At 39.0% G+C, this 15,978-nt stretch overlaps 1 protein-coding gene across 9 annotated transcripts in view; it reads right to left on the reverse strand.

Annotated features, from left to right (window-relative positions):
* Positions 1–15,978, reverse strand: part of plekha5 (pleckstrin homology domain containing, family A member 5) — a 98,071-nt gene that overhangs the window by 58,574 nt on the left and 23,519 nt on the right. The window contains exon 1 of one of the 9 annotated variants that reach the window (XM_036212307.1): positions 305–1,150. The exons of the other annotated variants lie outside the window; for them this stretch is intronic. The gene's annotated coding sequence lies outside the window, so the exon portion shown is untranslated. Of the gene's footprint in view, positions 1–304; positions 1,151–15,978 lie in introns of those variants that run through there. 9 annotated transcript variants of the gene reach the window in all.

Consider the following 15,978-nt stretch of genomic DNA (forward strand, 5'->3'; position numbering starts at 1 on the left):
GCAGAAAAAGCACATACAATGGCAGTTTTCTATTAGGAGAAAATTACAAAAATAAAAATTAAGAAATGTCTGATAAGTTAACATATTCAATGCAGCACTCAAACTAAAACAAAAATAATGGATTTAAAATGTAGTTCTATTGGAAGAAGAGGCACAAATGTGAGCGTTAAAGCGCTTTCTTTAAATATACATGGACATGGGACATATAGAAGCCGGCCGGGATCATGGAACCGAGCAGAGCTGCATCCACCAACACAATCAATACAATTAACAAGCCTGCTCTGGTCGCGTCTGCAGTACTTACAAAGAAGAGCTTCCATGAAGGTCCGGGCAGGCGCAGAAAAATAACAGCAGACGGAGAAACAGCCGACGTATCCAGATGTGAGCGGAGGATTTAAAGAAAAAAAAAGAAAGAAAAGAGCGCAGGTTGTTGTTTTAAAGGAGCGTTTGTCCGCGCGCTATGAGCTCCTGCTGCTGCTGAGCTCGCGGGGCAGATGAGCTGAATGCGCCGCGTGCGCCACTAGTACAAACAAGCCGAGAGGCGATGACGTCATAGACCGGATGTAAAGCGAGCAAAAGTGGCTACTGGGGCCGCACTTCCTTACAGCTATTAAAAATATATGAACACCATCAAGCTGAGACTGAAAGTGGAAATAAACACGGTAAATATATTAATATTTAAAAAAAGGCGGGAAATGCATTTTTAGGTTGAGCAAAATGAACAAGAAAACAACTGAGCAGGTATAAGGTCCAACTCCAATCATCTTTTGATCTATTTTCAAAGCATTAAAAAAAAAATTAAAAATAACTGTGCCGTTTTTTAGGACAAAGTTCCGGCAGAGCAATGGTAGTTTATAAAAATTAACCTCTGAGTTGTGGGCCCGTCTATCCGAGTAAGTCTGCCCTCATTTCCCATCATCCCTTTGTTTACACGCTCTCCTGCTAGCTTACAGCCCCTCACAACCCCAACGTAACATGAGGGGAGCAACAAAAATGGCGAGTAATGTTGGATTAATCAATTCCAGGGGTGGGCTGGATCAGATACTTGAAGCGTTTTGGTAAGTAACCTCAGTTGAGAAAGAAACAAGATGGAATTTGGACAAAAACATGTTTCCAGGGGAGTCAAACTTAAGGCCCACATGCAGCCTGCCAGATGATTTATTCTGGCACAGTCATGAAGAAAAAAAAATATATAAGGATGTTGGGGGGGGGGCAAGTTTGTAGCTCATTCCTGTGGCAAGTTATGGCTCTTTTAAAAAATGACCCCAATGTGCAATTACGCCACTAGGGGAAGAAAAGGAAACACAAGACCAGCATGACAAGAGATCAAGAAATAAATATAATAAACAATGTAATAATAAGTGATTAGGCTACTAGGTTGGTTGAGGTCTATTTTTTAACTGAGAAAAAAAAAAACTACAGATAACAAGTTGGTTATTTTGCTATTATGTTACTGGTCTGGCCCACTTGAGATCAGATGGATTGAAAGTGGCCCCTGAACTAAAACGAGTTTGATACCCCTATCTAAGGAGAAGCACCGAAATGACAGGGAAATATAAAACTTATAATTTATTCCAGTGAGGTGGCAAGATTAAATGGTTTAAAGGGCCACATGTGGCCCCCGGGCCGTGGTTGACCACCCCTGATCTATTCAAACAGTTTTGAGCCAGATGCCAGCTCAGATGAAGCACTACGTCACTACTACCTCACTGCTGTAGGCATTTTAAAACAGCATTCTTTAGTCTGCTCCTGATTCATAACAATATGAATAAAGAATTACTCAGAAGTGCAATTTTAAGCTTGATGTTCTTTGTATATTTCCTCCATCTTGAGATAAGAACATATTAAAAATACAAAAATACCAATTTTCATTGTAGTGTGTCCTTAAATATTTTAGTTCCTTGTTTTCCATGTTGAGACTCTGTTCAGGCTTGTCAACAATATAAAACAGAGATGTTGTTTTATCACAGAGCTCTGTTATTTCTGGCATGTTCAGCCTCTGACGGAGGTTGGATGGGCATACCTGCCTCTGCTCAGTTTTCAGCATGTTCTGACAAAGAACCATGCTCACCACTGAGCTATGCATGGCTGCACCGACCTTAAAGCTGGTAAGGTATTCAGCAGGACCATGATGAAGAAAGCCCACTGGCCTCCTCCATCCTTGCATCTACAGAGACTGCATGCTAACCAGCTGCAACACACGTTGGGAGGCTGCTAATGCTTCTGAATGCAAATCTGTGAGGAGAATGTGTGAGGTGTGCAGAGAAAATCCACCCCCCTCCTCCATTAAGGACACTCAATCACTAACACCATCATTAGGTATTCCTCATCCACACCACAGGCTGTTTAACACGCTTGCCTATGGAAACAATGAATGTCCCATTTGGTGTAAAATGTTCCAGAACTTCCCCAAGCTATATCAATTAAGTGTAAATGACAGAGAGTGATGTCACCTATAGAAAACTTCTGGCTCAAAAATGAAGTCAATTCAGTCAGCATTTATTCATGATATTGATGTCGGGTTGGTGGAACCAGGAATCGTCAATAAGAAGTGATTGGTCCAAGTCGCTCTGAGTCAACAATTTTATGGCAACCACTCTCGTCAATCAGGAGGGAAGATGGAAGTCCACACCCACACAAAATCTGTCAATCAAACGTTTGACGTGAGACTGCATTTCATTGAGCCACTATATAACTTGAATAGTTATTTAATACCGAAAATATACTATGAAAAACATAGGATTAGCAAGACCAAGCTAAAAAAATGTGTCAGTGCAGGAATAGTTGTTCTGACTAATATAATGACTGAGTAATAGCTGTTTATTTCTCAGTAGAAGTCTAAGGGATTTTGGCTTCTTGGAACCCGCGGTACTTCCTATTTGAAATGCAAGGAAGGAAGGGTTACTCAATCCAGTTCTCATATACAGACAATAAATAGATCCCTAAGAACCATGATTGCACTACTGACAAATAATTCAGTCACACTGTATTCACTGTGACTCATGGTTACCCATATCAGGCAGCTGTCAATAGGGATGCACACCGTGTTCAATTATTCATTATTTGTTGTTTATCTTTTGGCATTCAAGTACTTTCCATGCTGCTGTGTATACTTCTGCATATTATGTAAGTTATTGTTAGCATCTCCATTGCTGCCGTTCATGCCGCATATGCTGCTGCTTGGCATTCTACCTGCTCCTAGAAATACTTTATTTTTGATCGTATGTTGGTTGTAAATATTGCTTTTTTTATTAACTTCCTCTGGAGTTCTGTAACAAAATTGTATCCTCCAAACAGACGCAGTTAAATATTGACTGTCTAATCTTTAAACGGGTTTATCATGAGATGATTTGAAGTGATTGGTGTGAAAGTTTGGGGTAAATTTGTCAAAAACATTCCAAGGAGACACAGAAAAACCTACTCTAGAGCTCCAGTTGTTTTGAAGTCATCCCAGTTAAGGAAAGTGAATGAGAATTAGTTTCAACAGGATAAAGTGAAGGGAGGAAAAAAAGTGAATTTTAAGTGGATCCAGCAGGGATCCTTCAGCTATTGAGAACATGAAAGTCAGGACAATGACCTCAACCCCAACCAAGAAGGCTAACAGCGCCTTCACTCATCAACCTGCTGGGAGCATTCAGAGACGGTCAATGCCCTCTTAGCATTGGATTTCCCGCCCTCTTCTTCTCCTTTAATGACACTTGATTATTTCTTGGGTTTATACTAACTCTCAAAATAAAGTTTCAAAACAAGTGTACTAAAATACTAACAGCATCTTTTAACTGATCAAAAAAGGAAATAGAGTTCATGTGACATGTATGTGACCAGCTCTCCTAATGCATAAATAATGCATAAGTATGCCATTACAAAGAGAGATAAGGGGGGGGTCTGCATTCAGTCCTTCAACTATCCTTGGTCCTCTGGGAGGTCTTTGCATGTAAGAGCTTGAAGGCACTGGACATGGCTACCACCTGGGGCTTAGAATAGATGCCATTTCCCAAGAGGAAAAGTGGAATAGCGTGTGTCTGGAGGACATGTGGCATTGTATGTAATGACCCACTACTTTGGAGGTAGTGAATAAAGGGATCTACTAATAACAAAAAAAAAAGCTAAAGTCAAAGGGGAAAGTTAAAGCAAGCTGTTAAGCCATCTGTTAGTTTTCAAAGACATATTTTTTTTTAATTAATAAGGAATGACTCAATCAATGTTTGATGATCTTGATTTACAGATGCTATTAGAAAGATGTTTATTTTTTTCCACATTACCTACAGATTAAATGAGAAACTTTTGTTGAAACAGTGAAAAATGTAAATGGAAAATGTTTCCTTTTTTGCTAAATTACAGAAGATCATAACCACAAAGAAAGGGTACCTTTAAAAAAGTCACACATACTTTGAATTGCTTGTAAGAGAGAGATCATTTTTAATTTAAAGTAGTATTAGAAACTCTGCGATCAGTTATTTGGAACAGAGTATTTGCTGAGAAGCTGAGTGCACTTTTCCCCCCATTTCCTTAGTAAAAATTAGTAATCATGCCAGGATCAGAGTTCACTGTGGAAAAATCCAAAACAGTCAGTTCAGTAGCTTCAGTGGGAGTTGGAGTCCGAACTACTCCTTCTGAGGATCTGTTTAAGTGGGGGCACGGCCAAACCGAGGCCATACAAAGTCTGTTTCATGTCAAACCAAAACTCCCACTTCACTTCATTTGAAGGATGCACACCATTGGCTTTATGACAGAGGAAAGGTAAGCTTGGTGGACAAGCTCAGATCTGTTGATGTTATCACAGCAGAGCAGTTTGGCTCCAGCTCTTCCTGCCAGAGGCCTTTTAAAGCAAGGCTGGAATGTTATGTTCAGTGGCGTTTACAAATTAGAAAACCTAGTTAACCATTGCACAACAGGTTATTTTGCTTGAAAAGAACTACTTTGGTTATTTTTTGGGGGAAAAAAGTAACTAAGCTCTGTTTACCTGAAATCAGTTTACCTGAAGTCATTTTCTTCACATCTATAAATGCAAAATTAGTAATTTAATCAAAATTCACAACTGATTTAATCTTTTTTAGAAATGTAATTCCTCAAAACTTATGATCAAAGACCCTAATGTCCTTTATTGTGCTGTGTTAGAGTTTTTTTAGAAAGATACATTTTAGATATTTCCATTTTCTTGACCGCTTCTTCCCTTTCGGGGTCGCGGGGGTGCCGGAGCCTAACCCGGCTACTGAAGGGCGAAGGCGGGGTACACCGCCTGAAAAATGGACCTGGAGTGAATCACAATGGAAGTCTACAGTAAAAGGTACCTCAAAGAACAAACCCCTCTAAAAAAGCCCTCCAATAACCAATGCCATTTGAGGATGAGAAATGAACCGCTTCTTTCTACTACATCTTGCATAAGGGGTTCCATCTACTTCTCAACTAAAAGGTGCCAAGGAGAAACTCTCAGACTCATTACCTGCCCACTCAGAGTCAGACAGGGACAGGAAGTGCTGAGTGTTCGCTTGTTCATCCACTCTCGCAGGAGCCTTTTCTACCTGCCCACTTGCTCTTGTCTCTGGGTCTTTACTCTTCCATCTGCACTCCCACGCTTCTTCCTTTGTCGCTCAGGTGCAGATTATTACCCACTGGCATTCTGTGCAGCTGCATGCAGTGTCTGCAAGTAACAGTAGCCTAGAGTTTGTCGGTGCAGAAAAGCATGCGCCCTGCAGGGCTTTCTGCACCCACTGGGAGACAGCAAAGGAATAGCAGATGCATAAACAGTTCCATTCTCAGTTTGAGCTCGGTAAGGCAGTGAGAGGACGGGCAGGAGTTGCTCGTGTGCACTGGAGTGTGAGCATATGGATAAATCGAGTGCCTCGCTACTGTAATTAGCAGACTGTCAAAGTGATGAAGAAATATAGTTTGCGTTGACGGTAAACCTGACCGAATGAAAACGCGGAGAAAGGAGGCAGGTTTAGACAGACGGGGAATTCTGGGTAAACCCATTAGATTGTATGTAATAGAATCAAAAGACTCCTTACTAATTTGAGAAACAGCATGACACATGTTCTAGTAAGATGATGTAGAATAGATCCTATAGTTTAGGACCAAAGGCTGATCTACATTGAATGGCTTTAATCACATCAAATAATTTTGCTTTTGTAAGCCTTAAAGTTTTATAACACTGAAATATTTATACGCTGAAACTGATTAAATGCTGAAGAAGCAGCTGTTTCATTTACTAGGGTTTTTTTGGGGGGAATACGGTACAAAAACTGGGTTCAGACAGATGTAATCGCAAGATCTGTGCATCCATTTAACACAATGGAATGGACAGCCATAATTGTTGCTCAGCTTTGTAAAATTTGGCAGAGCAAAACCACAAATTCCAAAGGTTGCAAGTCAAAACACCCATAGACATGTGTTCTAGCTTGAGGCCACGCCTCCCACTTCTTTAGCAACTCAACAAGTCATGACTGCAGCCTGAGAGGGGGGGGGGTCCATTCATTTTGATGCTAAATTCACTTTATTAGGCTTTTTTCCCCCCTCATGCTCATTGTTCTAGAAACACGCACAGCTGCTTTTGTACATCTATCAACGCAAAATTGACAGTGTAAGCTTGTTAACTTGGGTTCACAGCACTAAGGCAACCGGACACAAAGGTAATTATTCAGATATGAATAATTTATGATTCAAGTGTTTCAGAGCAGCATCAGTCTGTGAGGCATCTGGTGCGTGTTCTTTTTGATTTAGGTGAGTAAACCATAACTGGTAAGACATTAAAGTACCAGATTTGTGTGTTCAATGTGCAAAATTACATACACAGTAAGTTGTAGGAAATTAGTAAAGACTGTTAATTTGAGAGCAATTGTGGTTAACCATTACTGTCATTCACCATGTTTGGAATGAATTTCAGTAAGTTAAAATATAACTTCTGTATTTTTGTAAAACTATTTAAAAAATTAGAGAATGTTATATACATAGACAATAATTTTGAGGTAAATCACAGTCTGAATGTCTTCCTCAGGCATGATCTCACTTTAAGCTCCAAATACAAACCAAAGTAAAACTGTTGATCCCAAGCAGAGCGACTGTCTCACTGCAGTAAATCCTGGCTAGACTGACTGTTTCTAAGGGGACAGCCATGGCTCTAAAACACTTTGCAGAAAACGGACGAGTGGTGTTTAAAGCACAATCAACTGAGAGAAAGTGAACACTGTCCCACTGTCAGGGGATGAAAACATCAAGCTGTTACGAAGGACGGTCTTTTTAGAGAGAAGGCTTTAAAAAAGTGAGAAGAACTACAGATTCTGATCTGTAGTTCTTCTTACTTTTTTAAAGTCTCACAGAATAAGGGTAGGAAGTGATGTTTAGTTGTGATTCTTCTGATTGCACCAGTATGGATGAAGGGGAACGATAACCAAGGCAAGGATAAAAGTGACATTTAGGTTGTCTACCGTCCAAATTTTTGGTGAAGGATCAGATAAACATTGATGGGAAAACAAACTTTTTGACTTTTGAATTAAAGCGCATTTAGAAATGAATTTTGATACAGTAGAATTGGTTCTCCAAATAAACCTTATGATCCTTGCTAACCAAGTTTCTCAATCCACATACTTCCAATGGGTAAAATGTCCAATTTTAATGAAATAAATGAGCAAACTCTAAAATTGTTTTCAAAATATATACATTTTGCTTCAAGCATTTCTTTTAATTTAAGTCTTTCCAAACATTCCAGGTCATAATAATTCAGTTCCACATACATTTCTTTGAAGAGTGAAAGGGGAGAGGAAAACTCTCTCTGAATGAAAGAATAGATAGAAATTTCCCTCTGAACCAGACTCAGGGAAGATGATTGATTGAGGTCTGAGACAAGAGGAAAAAGAGAAAAGGCAAAAAGAAATACTGGAACATCTGTTATGAGACAAAAATAAGTACATTTGTAATTGCAGAAACAAGAAGTAGACAAGTACAGAATCACTTTGTAAGACAAAGAGCTAAGTTAAGAATAGACAGAATGGAACATCTGTTGTTCCATTTAGCGACACATTAATAACAGCAGGAATATGAACACAAGGACACTGGAACCTTTGTTATACCACGACAAACATGCATCTTAGTAATTTCAACAATGACGTTCATTAGCAGATAAGAAAGAGAACTGACAGAAGAAAGGTGTACATTGAGAAGGCTGGAGAAAAATATTTAGATTTTTATTTGATTGGTAAGTAACAGTGAAATCATAAACTCGAATACAACAAACTTTTAGGGATGTTGGTTCTTCCATTTCATAGGTATACCATAGATAACCAATATAGCTGCAGCCAGAAAAATTGTTTCAAAATGACCCAACAAAAACTAATAATTTCCATGACAACTCAGTGATCATATCTCGCACAGACATTAGGGAATCCTCTTCCCTTGAACCTGAGGCAAATCGTGAAGAGACAGGTGTTATATGTCTCGTGCATGACTTTTAACTCTCCAGTCTGAGTTGCCTCACATCTGTTTTAAGGTTTGCTCAAGATCGCAATCCTGTCAGTTTAAAAAAAACTTGATGGTTTGAAATAACAAAATAGAAGAACTGGAGGTTTCCTTTACAGTAACCCCAACCCTAAAACCACCAAATGCTTAAATATATATTTACACAAAGGAAAAACCAGAATAAATATTTTTAAATAACAGGATCCAGTTAAGAACACTGATAGCTTATACAAATATGATACAGAGATAGGGTTAAAGACCTGACTACATGTCTACCACCACGTTCTGAATGGAGGCTTGTAAATGACGTGTTATAATAGAGAAGTCTTTTCACTGGAAATGAGAATGCAATCATCTAATGATCTTATGATCCTTTTAGTACATGACATATACGGTACAATTATGTTGGTGTATGTGCAGTAAACAATGTATGAAGAGAGTTTTAAACTTGAAAACAGCCTCAACAAGGTCTGACGACCAAATCCAGTAGAAAATGGACTACAAATCAATTTTGTCCACGTAAAATGTGTTTATGATCTTCATAAAACACATATGGATACAACACAGTTATATACAGCACTATCTAAAATACTTCCTAGATCCTTTTGAATCCATCACAGCTCCCTCTGAGAGGATTTGTAAGCCAGTCCTGAGTCGATTTCAGCCTCATTTCTACAAACAAGCTGTGCACAGTTTATCATGAGCCTAATAACGATATCAGTTCTTCTGCTGGGGTGTAATTAGTCTAGTGAGGCGAGATTTATCGAGTTGATTGATAGAGTTGGTGATCACAATCCCATCTGCATACACACAAATCTCCTGAACTAACAACAAAAGTCATGTTCACGCAGAAATGGAGAATATATTGACTCATTCTTGAAATGCTGGATGAGCCTTTGAAGCACAGAAGTCTGCTCTGTGCATTGCTGCGAATCGGTTGAGACAAACGGGTTATTGAAGACAGACTTCTTCCAACACACTTAAGGGAAAGAATCTGTGCATGAACTAAACTTTGTTATGTGCGCCATAAGCTGTTCAGTATAGTTTGATGAGCATTTTCTTTAACAAATTTCTTTTTACAGAGAACTGATATAAAGAAACAGCAGTAACAAGGAATTCCCTGTTGTGTGTTTGCATCACCAGTATCTGGCCATCAAAAAAAATAAAAATAAAAAATAAGGTTACAAACGTCGAGAACTCACAGTCTACACCTGCAAATGAAGAAAGACATTTACAGCAAATTGGATCAGGGATCTATCCAAACATAAAACAACATAAAAAGATATTTCTGAATCAAGTTAGGCCATTACTATCACACAAAGTTCAGCTTTACTAGAACTTACTTTTTATGTTTAATAGCACAAGGTTCAGTTAATTAAACCCATTGTTTTGAATTTTTAAAGACTCACCAATTTGGAGGGGAATTGAGGGCAGGGTTGCTCTGCACCAAAGGACCCACCTACAACTCCGAGGTAAATTTTTAATGAACTACTGCTGCTCTGCAGAAACTAGGTTCTAGAATACGTCTTTTTTTAATTCTGGCTAAAAACAGCTTAGTCATGGTGAAAAGGCCACTGGAAACTATTTTAAAATAGATTAAACGATGATCAAAGCGCTTCAGGTTCCCCTAAATTATATTTATTTTCAAAAAGGATTCTGGCGATAATCTACTGGAGTTTATTTATTTATTTTAAAACATTCTGTCTGGTCTTACTTTCAATTATCTTTGATAAAATAAATAGAAGGTGAACTGTTCAACAAAAAGCTTTTCTTTTTGCCAATTTAAAGTCAATAATTGACCTCTTTTTGTCAACAGGAAGTAAAAAGACTAACCCTAATCCTAATAAATGCTCTATACAAACAGGAGGACCTAAAAAAAGTTCAGGTACGGAGCTCCATTAGGTAGAAGTTAAAGGATAACAGTATGACATTTATGAGGGATAACTGAGTGGACATCTCTTCTTATCATTTAACTGCTACTTCTCATCCAATAAACTGACATGAGGCCACAGAGGCAGAGTTAAAGCCCAATAGTATTGCTCTGCTCAAGAACTGGCACGGTCAGATTCTAACTCATGGCGCTCTTCCGGTGACAGACCCACATAGAGGGTGAAAAATGTGGTACAGTAGAATAAAATGAGGTTTTGATCCACTATGTAGCCTTCAGCGCAGCTGAGCATGCTCAGTAAGCCTGCCAGAGGGCCAGGCTCTTTCTCTGGCCTACTTCTGATAAAACCAATAATGTCATAGAAAGTTTCTCTGCAGAGGGTGGATGAATGAATGTGTGTCAGTGTGTTATTTAGCTGAGCTAGTAGACTGTAGATGAAATCTCCAACTTGATTATGAAGAAATAATTCCTCCTCTTGGGCATAATTGTGGGAATTACTGGGTATTAGTATCTGTCAATAATGTAACAGCCAAGTTGGACGACGTGCAGTCCATAAAGGCCCAGCTGCGCAGCCGAGGAGAAAAGAAGTGTCATCTTAAATCAGCCAAAAGATGGAGGGAAAGACGGCCTGTAACTGGCAACATAACAAACTGCAGAGCAAGATCTCTTGAGCTCTAGTTCCTCTCATCTGCAGGCAAAGATGTGAGCAAAGAAGGGAGGGAGGGGGGGTTGCAGTACAGCCTCACCCACTTCAGTGGAGCAGATCACAGAAAAGATGACCAACGGAAATGGGTCATCCATAAGAGCGACAGGCCGGGAAAGAAAGGAGAAGGGGAAGTCAACGTAAACAGAAATCTGGAGTAAAGAGTGTTTGTTGTAGCCATTGACCTGACCATGCACATTTACTATTAAGTACTTTATAACTAACTAGAATGAGAGTTTTCCAGGCTAAAAATAAAACTGAACTGCATAGAAAAAAATCTTACACTATCCTTAGGATTTACAGAAAAACAAGTGACACCAAGTTCTTATCTATGATTAAAACCATCTTAGGCTGACATACTTAAAAACAGAAATTGGTAAATGTGTTTTTTGTATCCTAAAAATGTACTAGAAAAATCAGCTTTAAAGTCCCACGCCAACTTTATATTTTTTCTATTGTAAAATTGTTTCCAGTGGTCTTTTAATTATCATTATGCAGTTTTTAGCCAAAACCATAAAGTCTACAATTTTTAAGATGTATTTTCTTCAGGAGCTCATTAGAAAGTTGCCTCTGAGTTGTGGGTGAGACTGTTGGCACGGATGTAAGCTCCACTAATTTCCCATCAACCCTTTGTTTCCACTCTCTCCCACTAGCTATAGCACCTCACAAGCCCAAGCTAACATGAGTAGCAAAATAACAGTAAGCAATATCAGAGCTAGCCGTACAGTTTGGAGTCAGATGGCAGCTCAGACGGTAAATTTAAAGACGTATATGGATCTATGTGTCTTCCAGTGGATGCTTCAGAATTGTAGCGGAAAAAGAAGACTTTGGTCCGCCCATGGAAGTTGCTGCATCACAAACTTTTTCACACCGCGGTTTTTCATCTGCTTCTGATCTAACATGATTTGAATAAAGAAATACTAAAAAATACAGTTTCAATCATAAATTATTTTATACATGTCCTCAATTATGATAGAAATGCTACAAGAACATGCTAATAATGTGTTTTTTTATTTGAGTGGGTCTTTAAAAAAGTTGGTACTAGCTACAAGCATAAACTTCTATTCATCCATTCATCTTGAAAACCCACGGAATCCCTTTTGGGGTCATGGGGTTGCTGGAGCCTATCCCAGCTCCTGTTGGGCAAAGACGGAGTACACCCTCGCTGACACATTAGATCTTAATCTTAAGTAAATACCTCCAAAACTTTGGCCTGACTGCTGCCTCATCTGCAGACTTCATCTAAGTCAGCAGATAAACGGAACACAGACAAGCAGAGGCAGACCGGGAAAAAAAAGAATGCTGATTCAGAGCGTGATTGCTCCACATTCATAAAACGCCATATGTGTCAACAAATCTGAACATGTCAGTAAAATGAAAATAAGATGGGTTGTGAAGTTTCCATCGTGGTAAAATGTAGGGGGGTACGTGAGTCAAAGGAGCTCAGAGTAGATTAGCTCATCACTGACGTAGATTGAACCTAAAAGACAAAATGCTCTCTCATGGTTGTAGAAATGTCTTCATAGCTTTTATTTGTGTCCATTTATTAGCTTCAACATAACACGTTTGCACATGACGCTGTATTTACTAGGCTCTGAAGGCTCCATAAGCTGACTCACCAACCGTGAAGCAGCTAATTACAACACTGACGCGTGTTTACTCTGACATACCTCTAAGTCCTTGAATACTACACCTGTATTTATGCCACAGCTGACAGCTGCTAATGTTGGTATAATGGTGACGATCTTCAAACAAACCAACACGTCCTCCACCTCTGCGCCGGGAGCACTACCTCCTCCAGCCAGAAGCACCGCCTTGTCCTGGATCAGCCGAACTTTTCATCATCATCATCTTTTTTTTATTGGTAATCTCCTCAAGTAAGCACAAAAAATAATCGTTGTGCCCTTCTTTATGTTGGCTTGGGGGCAAAGTAAGACTGTGGAGGTTCTGCCATCCGGTTTGGACATTGATTTCACAAACCATGCTGATCCATATCTCAAATGGGGCCAATCAATGTCTCTGGAAATACTGGGTAACTGGGGACAGCTTTCTGTGTGAGTATGTAGTTAGTAATTCAAAAGTTTGGTGCAAGAATATTTGGAGGACGTTGCAACGGGTTAAATGGTTTTCAAAATATCAAGAGCCTTAAAAAATAAAGCAGAAAGTACAAAGAGGTAGGGAGAGGCCACATTTTGATCTGTTGTACAAGGAGTGTCTCTGCTAAGTTCCCCTGTTGAGATGTTTCTAGGTGCAGCTGCATTATTCTAAACCTCTGAGGAAAAAAAAATGTCTCAGCACACCTACGACCAAGGAGTGAAGCCCAGCTTATTTTATGTCAATTGTGAAAGCGTGGTTTTGTGTCACTGGAGCTCAACAAGCACCCCGATCACCTCCAGTGAATCTGTGGGCTGCAAGTCCCTCTAGTTACAGCCCTCTAACAGCTGCGTGAGTCAGGTGTTAAGTTGAAAGAGGTCACAAAAGCAATAATTCAACATCCGACAAACCCCAAAGGTTCTAAGGAGCAGGGAACGACTCGAATTGAGAGGGGAGCTTCATTACAGCTTCATTTCAGGGCTCCGTTATTGCACTGTAAAATAGCAGGAAGAATTGTTCCCGGATCTCTTATGAACACCTCAAGGTAAATTGTAGCTCTAAATCCTTCTCTCTGCAAAGGCGTGTTTTTTCCAAGTGAAATATGCCCTTCACCATCACTTAACTGGATCAATATGATATAAAGAGTGATTTGTGTGTGTGTGTCTTAAATGGAGACAATACAGTTGTCTCTTTCACAGAATTGACTGCAAAGAGGGTTTACTGGAGCTGAAACCCAACACTGCCCCCTAATGGAAACACCACTCTGTTACAATATAATCAATCAAAAAATCAGAGAACATGGAATCAAGTCAGACTAAAACAATCCAGGAAAAAAATATTCCAACATTCTCTTCAAGGCGTCTTGGTTTATACTGAATAAAAAACACTCACATAAACTTTTGTGCTAAATTCCAACAATAGGATTGAAGAGGACAGTGTGAGGTTTGATGTCACTTTATTAAATGCTTCACAAAAGTCAAAAACATCCTATTCAAAAACAAAAATATATATATATTTTTTGTATGTGAAAAGTTTGTGCAAGAGGCTGTGCAACAATAACGCCCTCTGCTGGGGTGCAGCAACAACTAAAGGTGCTGAAAGCATTTAGGTTTAAGCAAAGACATAATAAATAAAAAAATATGAATGAATCGCTAACAGAAGGCAGCCCATATGCACATCTCTCTGCTTTAAGATCAGTTTTTTTCTAGGGTTCTTTTAACATTTTAATCTGTTTTTTTAATTGATTTTTGTTAACTTTGTGTGTACTCATTTGTTTTTGCTTATTTTCGAATAGGTTCTTGGTTAAGTACTTTGAAATGCAGTAACTGTATGTACTCTACTACATAAATAAAACTTGATATGATCAAATGTTATGCCTGACACTATCCAGTAAATGAATAAACATTGGTTTGTTCAGGAACTTGCTTCAGTAAAGTTATTGATGCACCGTTCAAAAGCACGAACAGCTCGATCCTTCAGAGCTTCTGATGTCTTTCATGTCTTTTTCTCTATGATATATTTATGCATGCATAATGCACACAGATGCACAGCGATTATTTACATCAGGAAAATAAGACAAGCAAATGTTTAAATCTCATTGTCAAACATTAGACTCCCATCAAAGAACAGCCAACAGTGAATTATTGATGCTGGCTTCAATCAGATGAGAAGACCACAAAGTGAATCTGATCAAAGTGTCTTTAAACTGCAGCTCATTCTGCAAACAGCTGCGCTGGAGGAAAACAAAACAAGAGCATACATTATTTCACATTGGAGCAGAGAAGATTTAAAAACATAGACCCCTCCATTACTTCATTCCTCATGGCAATGCTTAATATGTATTTTTTTAAATGGCGTATACTTGCATAGCGCTTTCCTACCTTCTTGGAAGGCCCAAAGCGCTTTACAGTCCCAGTCACCCCATTACACATTTGTGGCAGCTCAACTCCCAAACACTGGCACCAACCTTCACCCAGAGGCAATCTGTGGTTCAGTGTCTTGCCCAAGGACACTTCGACACACATGGGTCAGCAAGGAGGGAATCGAACCCACTATTTTCCAATCAGGAGTTGATCGCCCTACAATTGCACCACGGCCACCCCTAAAGTTTTAGTACATGGAAACAACAAAAACTTGACTCTGAGCAGGCCAAATAGATTTTCTTTGTTTTTTACTGCAGAAATGCATATATACATGTCAAATATACCAAATATATATATACGTATATATATATATATATATATATATATATATATATACACGTAAACAAAGCAAAGACGAGGTCAAAACAATTTTTAAAGTGCAGTTAAAAAAAACAAGGTGAACCTCCACTAAACTGTAAATAATGTTGAAAGAATTTTTTTTAACAGGTAGCACAATTATGTGTCCTAACTCATGTTTGTTTTAAATGGCCTATATCATACAATTGTATAGTAAAATTTATCTATAATATATTACCTTTGACACGCTGTAGAACGCTTTCAGTGAAATATGAGTTATTTTCGTGAGCTCCTTTTCCTACCAGAAAGTAAGCAACTCGATCTCTGAAGCTCCGCCTTTCGCTCATTGTGAGTCTGCCTTGGTAGCATATCTGCATTCCGCCCACGAAAAAGTTAAAATGAAACTAAATTGAAAGCGTTTTGCAAATCACCACTAGCTCCGCGGAGATACCACCCGGTTTCTCTACGTGTGTGTTTGCCTGGGGGAGGTGCTGGCAGGGCAGACTCTTCCTGGAAGAGGCTGTTCCCCACGTTCATACGTATGAACGTGGGGAACCCAGTCATTGTGTGAATGCATTCAATGCATTCACACTATTGAGTTTCTTCATTTCCGTTTTCTTCCG

The sequence above is a fragment of the Oryzias melastigma genome, linkage group LG6 (assembly GCF_002922805.2).
Source record: "Oryzias melastigma strain HK-1 linkage group LG6, ASM292280v2, whole genome shotgun sequence".
Taxonomy (NCBI): Eukaryota; Metazoa; Chordata; class Actinopteri; order Beloniformes; family Adrianichthyidae; genus Oryzias; species Oryzias melastigma.